This window comes from Heptranchias perlo, chromosome 19, assembly GCF_035084215.1.
Source record: "Heptranchias perlo isolate sHepPer1 chromosome 19, sHepPer1.hap1, whole genome shotgun sequence".
Lineage (NCBI taxonomy): Eukaryota > Metazoa > Chordata > Chondrichthyes > Hexanchiformes > Hexanchidae > Heptranchias > Heptranchias perlo.
This window is the reverse complement of record NC_090343.1, coordinates 1,497,103-1,512,408: the sequence shown is the minus strand read 5'-3', so window position 1 is coordinate 1,512,408 and position 15,306 is coordinate 1,497,103. Positions and strand designations below refer to the sequence as shown.

The 15,306-nt window shown below is 51.9% G+C and overlaps 1 protein-coding gene across 3 annotated transcripts in view; it reads right to left on the bottom strand.

Annotated features, from left to right (window-relative positions):
• Positions 1 to 15,306, bottom strand: part of mtss1 (MTSS I-BAR domain containing 1) — a 78,239-nt gene that overhangs the window by 45,524 nt on the left and 17,409 nt on the right. The window lies entirely within an intron of this gene.

The window sequence follows — 15,306 nt, the reverse complement described above, 5'->3', positions numbered from 1 at the left end:
TCCAATTAATAAAAAAATCGAGAAATTAATGGGACTGAAAGTCGATAAATCCCAAGGACCTGATGACCTACATCCCAGGGTTTTGAAAGAGGTGGTTATAGAGATAGTGGATGCATTGGTTGTCACCTTCCAAAATTCTATAGATTCTGGAAAGGTTCCTGCAGATTGGAGGGTGGCAAATGTCACCCCACTATTTAAGAAAGGAGGGAGAGAGAAAACAGGGAACTACAGACCAGTTAGCCTGGCATCAGTCATCGAGAAAATGCTAGAGTCTATTATAAAGGATGTGATAACAGGACACTTAGAAAATAATAATAGGATTTGGCAGAGTCAACATAGTTTTGTGAAAGGGAAATCATGTTTGACAAACCTATTGGAATTCTTTGAGGATGTAACTAGTAGAATAGAAAAGGAGGAACCAGTGGATGTGGTGTATTTGGATTTTCAGAAGGCTTTCGATAAGGTCCCACACAGGAGTTTGGTGAACAAAGTTAGAGCACATGGGATTGGGGGTAATATACTGGCATGGATTGAGAATTGGTTAATGGACAGAAAACAGAGAGTAGGAATAAATGGGTCTTTTTCAGGTTGGCAGACTGTGACTAGTGGGGTACCGCAAGGATCAGTGCTTGGGCCCCAGCTATTCACAATATATATCAATGATTTAGATGAGGGAACCAAATGTAATATTTCCAAGTTTGCTGATGACACAAAACTAAATGGGAATGCGAGTTGTGAGGAGGATGCAAAGAGGCTTCAAGTGGATATAGACAGACTAAGTGAGTGGGCAAAAACATAGCAGATGGAATATAATGTTGAAAAATGTGAAGTTATCCACTTTGGTAGGAAAAACAGAAATACAGAGTATTTTTTAAATGGTGAGAGATTGGGAAATGTTGTTGTTCAAAGGGATCTGGGTGTCCTTGTACATGAGTCACTGAAAGCTAACATGCAGGTGCAGCAAGCAATTAGGAAGGCAAATAGTATGTTGGCCTTTATTACAAGAGGATTTGAGTACAGGAGTGAAGATGTCTTACTGCAATTATATAGGGCCTTGGTGAGACTACACCTGGAGTATTGTGTGCAGTTTTGGTCTCCTTATCTAAGAAAGGATATACTTGCCATAGAGGGAGTGCAGCAATGGTTCACCAGACTGATTCCTGGGATGGTGGGATTGTCGTATGAGGAGAGATTGAGTAGACTCGGCCTGTATTCTCGAGTTTAGAAGAATGAGAGATGATCTCATTGAAACATACAAAATTCTTACAGGGCTCGACAGGGTAGATGCAGGGAGGCTGTTTCCCCTGGCTGGGGAGTCTGGAACCAGGGGTCAGTGTCTCAGAATAAGGGGTAGGCCATTTAGGACTGAGATGAGGAGAAATCTCTTCACTCAGAGGGTGGTGAATCTTTGGAATTCTCTCCCCCAGAGGGCTGCGGAGGCTCAGTCATTGAGTACATTCAAAACAGAGATCGATAGATTTCTAGATATTAAATGCATCAAGGGATATGGGGATAGTGCAGGAAAATGGCGCAGAGGTAGAAGATCAGCCATGATCTTGTTGAATGGCGGAGCAGACTCGAGGGGCCAGATGGCCTACTCCTGTTCCTATTTCTTATGTTCAATACTAAGCTACCGTTCTTTAGATGAAACATTCAACGAAGGTTCCATCTGCCCGATCGGCTGGGATGTTAAAGATCCCATGGCCCTGTTAGACCATCAGGAAATTTTCTCTCAATCTATACCACCAAAAAATAAAACAACAGATTAACTGGTCTTCCATCAAAGTGATTTGTGTAACTTTGTTGTGGGAGAACAGCAGACACAGTTAGAAAGTAATTCATTGTCTGAGAGCTTATGATAAGATGTCACTCCGACACAGGCAAGGTTTCACTGACCAGTGATGGGTATTAACCACTCCCACACTGAAGACACAAGAATTCCCCGAGCACCTCACTTAAAAAAATAATATTAATGGGACCAAATCCTGGGCTTCTGTCAATTTAGAGAACATGGAACAAGTGGAACAGGATTAGAAAGTTCCATTGCTCACGCCTCAGAGATCCCAGACTCAGGGAGAGCTGCCCAGGAATCAACAGGAAGGTAACACTGAATGGGCTGGGGAGCAGGGGATTGGGACCTCCTGCAGCACAGGGTGGGGGGCGGGTGATGCAAGACCTGGTGTGGGACTGAGATTCACAGAGAGCGAAGGGCCCTGGGTTTAATTCTCAGCTCGTGCTGAGTTTGGTGGGGTGGGGAGGAAATTGTCCAGGGATCTCCCCTCCTCCACCAGAAAATGTCTAGCCAGGACAGAACCAGGCTTGGCTGTGATTCCCCCCATAGTCAAATAGCCCCAGCCAACACTTGCTGTTGCAATTGATATGTGGAGGTTAAGCATTTGGAACTGTACAGAGAGGAAAAGTAATCCGATTCACTTGGGATCACATTCTCATTCCATTCGATAAATTAGCATAAATATTTGCCATCTTTCAGTCAGGTGTGAGAGGTTAGTTTGCATTTGAGGAACTAACAAGCCGCAGGGTGGGGGAGGTGAAGGACGGAAGTTTCTCAGTAAATTGAACAGGTGACGGTGCAGGTGCAAATATCAGCAGCTTTAGTTGTGTAAGAAAGAACTGATTGGTAGTGAGCAGTAGTGACCCAGCCCTTGCACCAATATTGTACAACACAGGTCGGGCCAGCAGGTGGCAGTGGAGAGCCACACGAAGCAAACCCACAATTGCAACAACAGTGAAACTCATCACAACTCAGTGAAACCAACAATTATCTGTCTCTTTACCACATTGAGAGCAATTATTTCCATTCAGGACTGGCCTTTATCTCGAGGGGGCTGAAATACAAAGGGGAGGAAGTGATGCTACAGCTGTACAGAGCTCTGGTCAGGCCCCGTCTGGAGACTGGGTTCAGTTCTCAGGGAGGATATATTGGCCTTGGAGGGGGTACAGTGCAGATTCACCAGAATGATCTCGGGGCTAAAAGGGTTAAATTATACGGACAGGTTGCACAGACTGGGCTTGTGTTCCCTCGAGTATAAAGATTGAGGGTAGATCTGATCGAGGTGTTTAAGATGATTAAAGGATTCAATAGGGTCGATAGAGAGAAACTATTCCCTCTGGTGGGGGGAGTCCAGAACAAGGGGGCAGAACCTTAAAATTAGAGCTCGGCCGTTCGGGGGTGATGTCAGGAAGCACTTCACACAAAGGGGAGTGGAAATCTGGAACTCTCTCCCTCAAAGGCTCTGGAGGCCGGGGATTAACTGGAACTTTCAAGACTGAGATTGATTTTTGTTGGGAATCAGGGGAATTGGAGCAAAGACAGGTAAATGGAGTTAAGATACAGCTTAGCTGTGATCGAATTGAATGGCAGAACAGGCTCGAGGGGCTGAAGAACAGGCTCGAGGGGCTGAATGGCCTCCTCCTGTTCCTATGTTGCCCATGTTGGTACTTTACTCCTTCCATCTCCCTGCACCACTCACCCTGTTTGAGAGGGACGATTGGCTCTGCGCCGTTCCCTGCCAGGTGCCACTGGGAGCAGGGTTACGGGGACCTGGCAATAGTCGGCCTCCTGCTTTTCCTGCACTGCATTTAGGTACGAAGGTCTCGTGGCCTCTATCTCCGTGTGTGGGGATGACAGGGGATAAATCTGTACTGGGCCGCTCTGACGCAGCATGTTAGAACAACTCAACACACATCAACTGCTCTGTTAGTTCAAAGGTTTTTTCATTCCTTAAATCCTGCTGCTACTGGCATCTCCGGAGAAACAACCATAAACATCTGGATCAACATACTCAGACTGACTGGGCAGGAACGACAATCACCTGTCCTCATATTTATTCTCATTCTCTTCCCGAGAGAGACAGATTTGTATTTCTACAGTGTCTTCCACAACCTCAGGAAATCCCAAACTGCTTTACAGCCAATGAAGTACATTTGAAGTGTAGTCACAGTTGTAATGTAGGAAACGCAGCAGCCAATTTGCACACAGCAAGATCCCACAAACAGTAAAGTGATAATGACCAAATAATCTGTTTTTAGTGATTTTGGTTGAGGGATAAATATCGACCAGGACCCCGGGGAGAACTCCCCCTGCTCTTCCTCCAATAGTGGCCGTGGGATCTTTTACATCCACCTGAGGGGGGCAGACGGGGCCTCTGTTTAACGTCTCATCCAAACGACAGCACGTCTGACAGTGCGGCGCTCCCTCAGTACTGACCCTCCGACAGTGCGGCGCTCCCTCAGTACTGACCCTCCGACAGTGCGGCGCTCCCTCAGTACCGACCCTCCGACAGTGCGGCGCTCCCTCAGTACCGACCCTCCGACAGTGCGGCGCTCCCTCAGTACCGACCCTCCGACAGTGCGGCGCTCCCTCAGTACCGACCCTCCGACAGTGCGGCGCTCCCTCAGTACCGACCCTCCGACAGTGTGGCGCTCCCTCAGTACCGACCCTCCGACAGTGCGGCGCTCCCTCAGTACCGACCCTCCGACAGTGCGGCGCTCCCTCAGTACCGACCCTCCGACAGTGCGGCGCTCCCTCAGCACTGACCCTCCGACAGTGCGGCACTCCCTCAGCACTGACCCTTCGACAGCGCGGCGCTCCCTCAGTACTGACCCTCCGACAGCGCGGCGCTCCCTCAGTACTGACCCTCCGACAGCGCGGCGCTCCCTCAGTACTGACCCTCCGACAGTGCGGCGCTCCCTCAGTACTGACCCTCCGACAGCGCGGCGCTCCCTCAGTACTGACCCTCCGACAGTGCAGCACTCCCTCAGTACTGACCCTCCGACAGTGCGGCGCTCCCTCACTGGAGCGTTATCCTTGATTATGTGCTCAAGTCTCTGCAGTGGGACCTGAACCCATGGAGGCACTGATTGTACCTCAAGCATCCTTCAGTATCTCTCCCAGGTGGTCTGTATTGAGATTCGAGCTTAGACAGTGAGTGGTAGAGCAATTCGACCACAGAAGCATCACAGCCAAGTCTGATCTTGTTGTCACTCAATCTACAGGCACGTGCATTTTGCAGCAAGTGATGGCAGAACACTGGGTGCAACCCCCAGGTCCCAGTCTCGGAGATACTGGGGGGAATATTACCCCCCAGGTCCCAGTCTCGGAGATACTGGGGGGAATATTACCCCCCCAGGTCCCAGACTCGGAGATACTGGGGGTAATATTACCCCCCCCCCCAGGTCCCAGTCTCGGAGATACTGGGGGGAATATTACCCCCCCCCAGGTCCCAGTCTCGGAGATACTGGGGGTAATATTACCCCCCAGGCTGACAGCAGCCACCTGGACCGGGAGCAGTAATACAGCAGACAGAATCTGTACACAAAGGAGCCGTCAACAGCTTTCATCACCTGCCTAAGAAACACTTATCGGTCGACTAAAAATATTTGCAGAGTTGCTGATTCAGTGGAAGAGGAGGTTTTGTCTGGGGCCTGGTGCTCATTCCACAGGTCTGTACTTTACATGGAATAAACTGGATAATGTTGACTAACAGCCTAGTGAGGGCTGTGTATCACTAAGTTAACTAGTCAGTGAGGGCTGTGTATCACTAAGTTAACTAGTCAGTGGGGGCTGTGTATCACTAAGTTAACTAGTCAGTGGGGGCTGTGTATCACTAAGTTAACTAGTCAGTGAGGGCTGTGTATCACTAAGTTAACTAGTCAGTGGGGGCTGTGTATCACTAAGTTAACTAGTCAGTGGGGGCTGTGTATCACTAAGTTAACTAGTCGGTGAGGGCTGTGTATCACTAAGTTAACTAGTCAGTGGGGGATGTGTATCACTAACTTGTCTAGTTGCTGTGCCTTTTGACCTGAATGGGACACACTTCCTACTGAAGTGTGAGACACCGGGCTGACCGGGGGCCCCGGTGATACCGGGCTGACCGGGGGCCGGGCGATACCGGACTGACCGGGGGCCCCGGTGATACCGGACTGACCGGGGGCCCCGGCGATACCGGACTGACCGGGGGCCCCGGCGATACCGGACTGACCGGGGGCCCCGGCGATACCGGACTGACCGGGGGCCCCGGCGATACCGGACTGACCGGGGGCCCCGGCGATACCGGACTGACCGGGGCCCCCGGCGATACCGGACTGACCGGGGCCCCCGGCGATACCGGACTGACCGGGGCCCCCGGCGATACCGGACTGACCGGGGGCCCCGGCGATACCGGACTGACCGGGGGCCCCGGCGATACCGGACTGACCGGGGGCCCCGGCGATACCGGACTGACCGGGGGCCGGTGATACCAGACAGACTGGGGGCCGGGCGATACCGGACTGACCGGGGCCTTGTGCTCCGTTCACTCAGTCTCTCTGCAGAAGCAGCTGGACTCCATTGGCACCGTGCCCTGAAATAACTGCGCTGAGTCAGAATGTGCAGCAATCGTTCGCAAACAGATGTTAAACCTAAACCTGCTTTGTCCTTTGTGCATTTATTAAACCCCACCCATCGCAGCCAATTCATACCGTCTCAGACATGAAATACACAGGAACAAATAATGCTCCTGGCTTTTATAATCAAAACATTTCCAAATGTGTCGTACAATGAATTACAACATCTGACAAACACCGCGAGGAACCAACCGTTAAACTGTTCATTGGGCAGGAGCCACACAGATACCGGCCTGGGATCGTTACCATTCACCTGAACAATCAGGCGTGGCCTTCACCACACGGACTGCAGCGGCTCCACCGCCACCGCCATCGCCACCATCACCACCATCACCGCCATCACCGCCACCGCCACCACCGCCACCACAAGGGGCAATTAGGGATGGGCAATAAATGCCGGCCTCGTCAGCGACGCCCACATCCCATCAACAAATAAAAAAAGTTTAACAACGCAACATTCCCCCGTCCCGCGCTTCGGATGGGTGGGTCGACTGAGTGGGGGGGGGGCAGGAGTGATGGGTCGGTCGACTGGGGGTGGGGGGGGGGGGCAATGGGGGTCGGGAGTGATGGGGGGGGGGTCGGGAGTGATGGGGGGGGGGGTCGGGAGTGATGGGGGGGGGGTCGGGAGTGATGGGGGGGGTCGGGAGTGATGGGGGGGGGTCGGGAGTGATGGGGGGGGGGTCGGGAGTGATGGGGGGGGGGTCGGGAGTGATGGGGGGGGGGTCGGGAGTGATGGGGGGGGGGTCGGGAGTGATGGGGGGGGGGTCGGGAGTGATGGGGGGGGGGTCGGGAGTGATGGGGGGGGGGTCGGGAGTGATGGGGGGGGTCGGGAGTGATGGGGGGGGTCGGGAGTGATGGGGGGGGGTCGGGAGTGATGGGGGGGGGTCGGGAGTGATGGGGGGGGGTCGGGAGTGATGGGGGGGGTCGGGAGTGATGGGGGGGGGGGGGTCGGGAGTGATGGGGGGGGTCGGGAGTGATGGGGGGGGTCGGGAGTGATGGGGGGGGGTCGGGAGTGATGGGGGGGGGTCGGGAGTGATGGGGGGGGGTCGGGAGTGATGGGGGGGGGGGTCGGGAGTGATGGGGGGGGGGGTCGGGAGTGATGGGGGGGGAGTCGGGAGTGATGGGGGGGGAGTCGGGAGTGATGGGGGGGAGTCGGGAGTGATGGGGGGGTGTCGGGAGTGATGGGGGGGGGTCGGGAGTGATGGGGGGGATCGGGAGTGATGGGGGGATCGGGAGTGATGGGGGGGGGCGTCGGGAGTGATGGGGGGGAGTCGGGAGTGATGGGGAGGGAGTCGGGAGTGATGGGGGGGAGTCGGGAGTGATGGGGAGGGAGTCGGGAGTGATGGGGAGGGAGTCGGGAGTGATGGGGGGGGTCGGGAGTGATGGGGGGGGGCAGGACAGGATACATGACAGGTTGGAGTATACAGAGGCTGGGAGACAGTGTTGAACAGTTGAGTTTTGACAAAGTCACAGTGAAGGGTCCCAGTGCTGAATTCGGGATCTATGTTAAGATCGGCCCGAGACGGTCACATGACGTGGTGCGTGGCCTCCCAGTGAATACCTGCCCCGTTACTAACTGCTCTCGTTACTAACTGCCCCCGTTACTAACTGCTCCCGTTACTAACTGCTCCCGTTACTAGTTACTAACTGCTCCCGTTACTAACTGCCCCCCCGTCACTAACTGCTCCCGTCACTAACTGCCCCCGTCACTAACTGCCCCCGTTACTAACTGCCCCCGTCACTAACTGCCCCCGTCACTAACTGCCCCCGTCACTAACTGCCCCCGTCACCTAACTGCCCCCGTCATTAACTGCTCCCGTCACTAACTGCTCCCGTCACTAACTGCTCCCGTCACTAACTGCCCCCGTCACTAACTGCCCCCGTCACTAACTGCCCCCGTTACTAACTGCTCCCGTTACTAACTGCTCCCGTCACTAACTGCTCCCGTTACTAACTGCCCCCGTCACTAACTGCTCCCGTCACTAACTGCTCCCGTCACTAACTGCCCCCGTCACTAACTGCCCCCGTCACTAACTGCCCCCGTCACTAACTGCTCCCGTTACTAACTGCTCCCGTTACTAACTGCCCCGTTACTAACTGCTCCCGTTACTAACTGCTCCCGTTACTAACTGCCCCCGTCACTAACTGCCCCCGTCACTAACTGCTCCCGTCACTAACTGCTCCCGTCACTAACTGCCCCCGTTACTAACTGCTCCCGTTACTAACTGCTCCCGTTACTAACTGCTCCCTTACTAACTGCTCCGTTACTAACTGCTCCCGTTACTAACTGCTCCCGTTACTAACTGCTCCCGTCACTAACTGCTCCCGTCACTAACTGCCCCCGTTACTAATGCAACTCACACAATAGAAATCACAATGACTGAAGTAAAGTTGCATTGTTCTGACACATGACCTTTGCCCCACAGAGGATACCAGACTGTCCGTCTGCTTGTGGTTAAACTCAGATATCCTGCGTCTGTTGCGAGGTGAGAATATCCCACTCCTCACCCCAACCTTTCCTCTGAAGTTTCTGCTGCTCATCCTTCCTGGGAACACTTGGTGTTTAAAGAGATATCAGTTTCACAGATCTGTTGCTGCCTTTATAATAAAACCAGACCAAGGTTTGGGGCAGAGTTCATCGCTCTCCCCCAGGAGGACTCCTCCAGTGTGAATATCAGGACAAATGCCTCGAATTTTGCCTTCTGTCTTTTGGATGAGACGTTAAACTAAGCCCCGTCTGTCCTCTCAGGTGGGTGTAAAAGATCCCCTGGTTACTATTTGAGGAAGAGCAGGGGAGTTCTCCCCAGTGTCCTGGGCCAATATTTATCCCTCAACCAACATCACTGAAACAGATGATCTGGTCATTGCTGTTTGCGGGATCTTGCTGTGCGCAAATTGGCTGCCACGTTTCCCACATTAACAACAGTGACCACACTTCAAAAAGTATTTAATTGGCTGTAAAGTGTTTCCGGGCGTTCTGAGGTGGGGACGACGCTGTAGAAATGCACGTCTTTCTCTTTTTTTCCTTTTCCTTGATTGAAGGTGACCTGCGCTGGTCACAGTTTGACGTTGCTGGTAGCTCAGCCCTTCCTGGGGGTCACCAACCCTCCAGGATTGTCCTGGAGTCTCCAGGAATTAAAGACTAATCTCCTGGACACTGGTGGGAGCAAAAACCAGAGACAGGGACATTAAAACAAGGTGTTTTTTTCATTTTCTTTGAACACTTTCCTTTATTAGTTATAAAAATATTGTAAACAATTTTACAACACCAAGTTATAGTCCAGCAATTTTGGTGAATGTCGTTGGAAAACACCGTTCACCTGAGGAAGGAGGAAGCCTCCGAAAGCTTGTGGATTTTAAAATAAAATTGCTGGACTATAACTTGGTGTAAAATTGTTTACAATTGTCAACCCCAGTCCATCACCGGCATCTCCACATCGTCAAAATATTGGAGATGGGAGAAAGGCTGATTGGCAGTCAATCAGGTAACAAAGAGTCTGCTCGCTTTACGATTGGCCATGGGGGTGGGGGACCAAGAGGATGGACGTGTCAGTCGACCAATGGCGGGAGAGTGAGGGCGGGGCACTGTGAGGATGGACGTGTTGGTCGACCAATGGCGGGAGAGTGGGGGCGGGGCACTGTGAGGATGGACGTGTCGGTCGACCAATGGCGGGAGAGTGGGGGCCTGGTGGTTGGCGGTCATGTGATGAAACCTTCAGCGTGAGGAACAGCAACGCCTCGATTTTAAAATTCTCATCCTTGTTTTCAAATCCCTCCATGGCCTCGCCCCTCCCTACCTCTGTAACCTCCTCCATGGCCTCGCCCCTCCCTATCTCTGTAACCTCCTCCATGGCCCTCACCCCTCCCTATCTCTGTAACCTCCTCCATGGCCTCGCCCCTCCCTACCTCTGTAACCTCCTCCATGGCCTCGCCCCTCCCTATCTCTGTAACCTCCTCCATGGCCTCGCCCCTCCCTATCTCTGTAACCTCCTCCATGGCCTCGCCCCTCCCTACCTCTGTAACCTCCTCCATGGCCTCGCCCCTCCCTATCTCTGTAACCTCCTCCGTGGCCTCGCCCCTCCCTATCTCTGTAACCTCCTCCAGCCCTACAACCCTCCGAGATCTCTGCGCTCCTCCAATTCTGGCCTCTTACACATCCCCAGTCTTTATTGCTCCACCATTGGCGGCCGTGCCTTCAGCCGCCTGGGCCCTAAGCTCTGGAATTCCCTCCCTAAACCTCTCCGCCTCTCTCTCCTCCTTTAAGACGCTCCTTAAAACCTCCCTCTTTGGCCAAGCTTTGGGTCACCTGTCCCGATATCTCCTTATCTGGCCCGGTGTCGAAGTGTGATTATCGTTCCTGTGAACGCTGAAGGTGCTATATAAATGCAGGTTGTTCTTCTTACCCATTCAAAGACGAGATCCTAGACACCGGGTACGAACAGCCTCTCAGACACTCCAACATCGCTGACTTGCATTTATATCGCACCTGAGACACGTCTTAAAATGCTTCACGCACGGTGAACAGCTGTCACTAATGTCATATCATAGTAGGTACAGCACAGGAGGAGACCATTCGTCCATCGTGCCTGTGCTGGCTCTTTGAAAGCTATCCAATTAGTCCCACTCTCCTGCTCTCTCCCTGTAAATATTTTCCCTTCAAGTACTTATCTGATTCCCTTTTGAAAGTTACTATTGAATCTGCTTCCACCGTCCTTTCAGGCAGCGCATTCCAGATCATCACAACTCTCTGCATAAAAAAAAACATGTTTCCTGCATTTACCGACATATTGCAAATGTTACACCCGTTCAAAAAAGGGGAGAGGGACAAACCGGCAATTACAGGCCCATCAGCCCAACATCGGTGGTGGGGAAACTTTTAGAGACAATAATCTGGGACATGTCTCCTCATCTCCCCTCTGGCTCTTTTGCCGATCACCTTAAATCTGTGTCCTCTGGTTACCGACCCTTCTGCCACTGGAAACAGATTCTCCTTATTTACTCTATCAAAACCGTTCATGATTTTGAACACCTCGATCAAATCTCCCCTTAACCTTCCCTGTTCTAAGGAGAACAACCCCAGCTTCTCCAGTCTCTCCACATAACTGGAGTCCCTCATCCCTGGAACCATTCTAGTAAATCTCCTCTGCACCCTCTCTAAGGCCTTGACATCCTTCCTAAAATGTGGTGCCCAGAATTGAACACAATACTCCAGCTGAGGCCGAACCAGTGTTTTATAAAGGCTTAGCATAACTTCCTTGCTTTTGTACTCTGGCTCTATTTATAAAGCCCAGGATCCCGTATGCTTTTTTGAACAGCCTTCTCAACTTGTCCTGTCACCTTCAAAGATTTGTCTACGTACGCCCCCAGGTCTCTCTGTTCCTGCACCCCCTTTAAAATTGTACCATTTAGTTTATATTGCCTCTCCTCATTCTTCCTACCAAAATGTTATCACTTCACACTCCCCTGCATTAAATGTCATCTGCCATGTGTCTGCCCATTTCACCAGTCTGTCTATAAAAACATTACAAATAGGAGCAGGAGTAGGCCATTCGGCCCCTCGAGCCTGCTCCACCATTCAGTAAGATCATGGCTGATCTTCGACCTCAACTCCACTTTCCTGCCTGATCCCCATATCCCTCGATTCCCCTAGAGTCAAAAAATCTATCCATCTCCTCCTCCTCCAACTCCTGCCGAATATACTCGACGACTCAGCCTCCACAGCCCTCTGGGGTGGAGAATTCCAAATATTCACAACCCTCTGATTGAAGAAATTCCTCCTCATCTCAGTCCTAAATGGCCGACCTCTTATCCTGAGACTATGCCCCTCTAGTTCTAGACTCTCCAGCCAGGAGAAACAATCTCTCAGCATCTACCCTGTCAAACCCCCTCAGAATCTTATATGTTTCAATGAGATCACCTCTCATTCTTTTAAACTCCAGAGAGTAAAGGCCCATTCTACTCAATCTCTCCTCATTGGACAACCCTCTCATCCCAGGAATCAATCTAGTGAACCTTCGTTGCACCGCCTCTAAGGCAAGTATATCCTTCCTTAGATAAAGAGACCAAAACTGTACACAGTACTCCAGGTGAGGTCTCATCAAAGCCCTGTACAATTGTAGCAAGACTTCCTTACTCTTGTAAAAATATTCCGTTTTTCTATTCTTCCTAACAAAGTGAATAACCTCACATTTCCCCACATTATACTCCATCTGCCACCTTCTTGCCCTCTCACTTAATCTGTCCTCCTGAAGTCTGTTATTATCCTCCACATTGTTTACTACACTTCCGAGTTTCGTGTCATCTGCAAACTTTGAAATTATACCCTGTTTCCCCAAATCCAGGTCATTAACATACATCAAAAAGAGCAGTGGTCCTAATACTGACCCCTGGGGAACATCACTGTATACTTCCCTCCAGTGTGAAAAACAACTGTTCATCACTACTCTCTGCTTTCTGTCCTTTAGCCAATTTTGTATCCACGCTGCCACTGTCCCTTTAATCCCATGGGCTTTAATTTTGCTAATAAGTCAATTATGCGGCACTTTATCAATTGCTTTTTGAAAATCCATCTACACAACATCAACCGCACTCCCCTCATCGACCCTCTCCGTTACTGTATCAAAGAACCCAACCAAGTCAGTTAAACACAATTTTCATTTAACAAATCCATGTTGACTTTTATTTATTAACCCAGACTTTTCCAAGTCCCAATTTATTTTGTCCCAGATTATTGTCTCTAAAAGTTTCTCCACCACCGACGTTGGCCTGACCGGCCTGTAATTGCCGGGTTTGTCCCTCTCCCCTTTTTTTGAACAGGGGTGTAACATTTGCAATATGTAGGTAAATGCAGGAACACCCCACGAGCTGCGAGAGTCAATCCATGTTTCAGTGATGTTGTTTGAGGAAGGGCTATCATCAGGACACCTGGGAGAACTCCCCTGCTCTTCTTCGAATAGTGGCTGTGGGATATTTCACGTCCACCTGAACGGGTAGACGGGGCATCGGTTTAATGTCTTATCCGAAGGACAACACCTCCGACAGTGCGGCGCTCCCTCAGTACCGACCCTCCGACAGTGCGGCGCTCCCTCAGTACTGACCCTCCGACGGTGCGGCGCTCCCTCAGCACTGACCCTCCGACAGTGCAGCGCTCCCTCAGTACCGACCCTCCGACAGTGCGGCGCTCCCTCAGTACTGACCCTCCGACAGTGCGGCGCTCCCTCAGTACTGACCCTCCGACAGTGCGGCGCTCCCTCAGTACTGACCCTCCGACAGTGCGGCGCTCCCTCAGTACTGACCCTCCGACAGTGCGGCGCTCCCTCAGTACTGACCCTCCGACAGTGCGGCGCTCCCTCAGCACTGACCCTCCGACAGTGCGGCGCTCCCTCAGCACTGACCCTCCGACAGTGCGGCGCTCCCTCAGCACTGACCCTCCGACGGTGCGGCGCTCCCTCAGTACTGACCCTCCGACGGTGCGGCGCTCCCTCAGCACTGACCCTCCGACGGTGCGGCGCTCCCTCAGCACTGACCCTCCGACAGTGCGGCGCTCCCTCAGCACTGACCCTCCGACAGTGCGGCGCTCCCTCAGTACCGACCCTCCGACAGTGCGGCGCTCCCTCAGCACTGACTCTCCGACAGTGCGGCGCTCCCTCAGCACTGACCCTCCGACAGTGCGGCGCTCCCTCAGCACTGACTCTCCGACAGTGCGGCGCTCCCTCAGCACTGACCCTCCGACAGTGCGGCGCTCCCTCAGCACTGACTCTCCGACAGTGCGGCACTCCCTCAGTATTTGAGTGTCAGTCTAGACCACGGACTCGAGATCTTGTGGGGAAAGCTTGAACCCTCACTCTCGGATGAGTGCGCTACCAACCGAGCCAAGCTGAACAGAGGGATTTCCCAGGAGCACGTTATTGATAAGGCTCTGTGCAAATTCAACTCATCAGCTTGAGTACAGTGTACAGTTCTGGTCACCACATTACAGGAAAGATGTGATTGCACTAGAGAGGGTGCAGAGGAGATTTACGAGGATGTTGCCAGGACTGGAGAATTTTAGCTCTGAGGAAAGATTAGATAGGCTGGAGTTGTTTTCTTTGGAACAGAGGAGGCTGAGGGGAGATTTAATTGAGGTGTACAAAATTATAAAGGGCCCAGATAGAGTGGATAGGGAGGACCTATTTCCCTTAGCAGAGGGGTCAGTGACCAGGGGGCATAGATTTAAAGTGATTGGTAGAAGGATTAGAGGGGAGTTGAGGAGAATTTTTTTCACCCAGAGGGTGGTGGGGGTCTCGAACTCACTGCCTGAGAGGGTGGGAGAGGCAGAAACCCTCAACTCACTTAAAAAGTACCTGGATGAGCACCTGAAGAGCCGTAACCTGCAGGGCTACGGACCAAGTGCTGGAAAGTGGGATCAAGCTGGATAGCTCTTTTTTGGCTGGCCTGGACACGATGGGCTGAATGGCCTCCATCTGTGTTGTAACTTTGATTCTATGATCAACAGGGTTAATATCGAAAATATTGTAACCACAAAATAAAGGAAATTTTTGAGGCATGAGGAGGAGATCTGCAGGTTGAAGGGACCGTCCTCTGAATCCCAGTTTAAATCAGGACGAGCGAAGGGTTAATTACGTCAGATAATAAGCAGCTCTTTAAAGCAGGCCAAAAGTTGGAGTGGGCTAATTATGTTGGATCATTACCAGTATGAAGATTAAGTAAAGTAGCACAATCACACGGTTAAACCAGATTTGGGGGTTTTTGTTATGAAATCCCAGTCCGAGCCGATACCAGGGGATCACCATGTGAAAATCACATGGTGCCTCAGGCCCTGCCCGACTGGTAAACACATCTCACGTGGCTAACTGCTGACTGGGCAACTTCAGAACAAGGAACCAGGCTCTGCCACTGAAC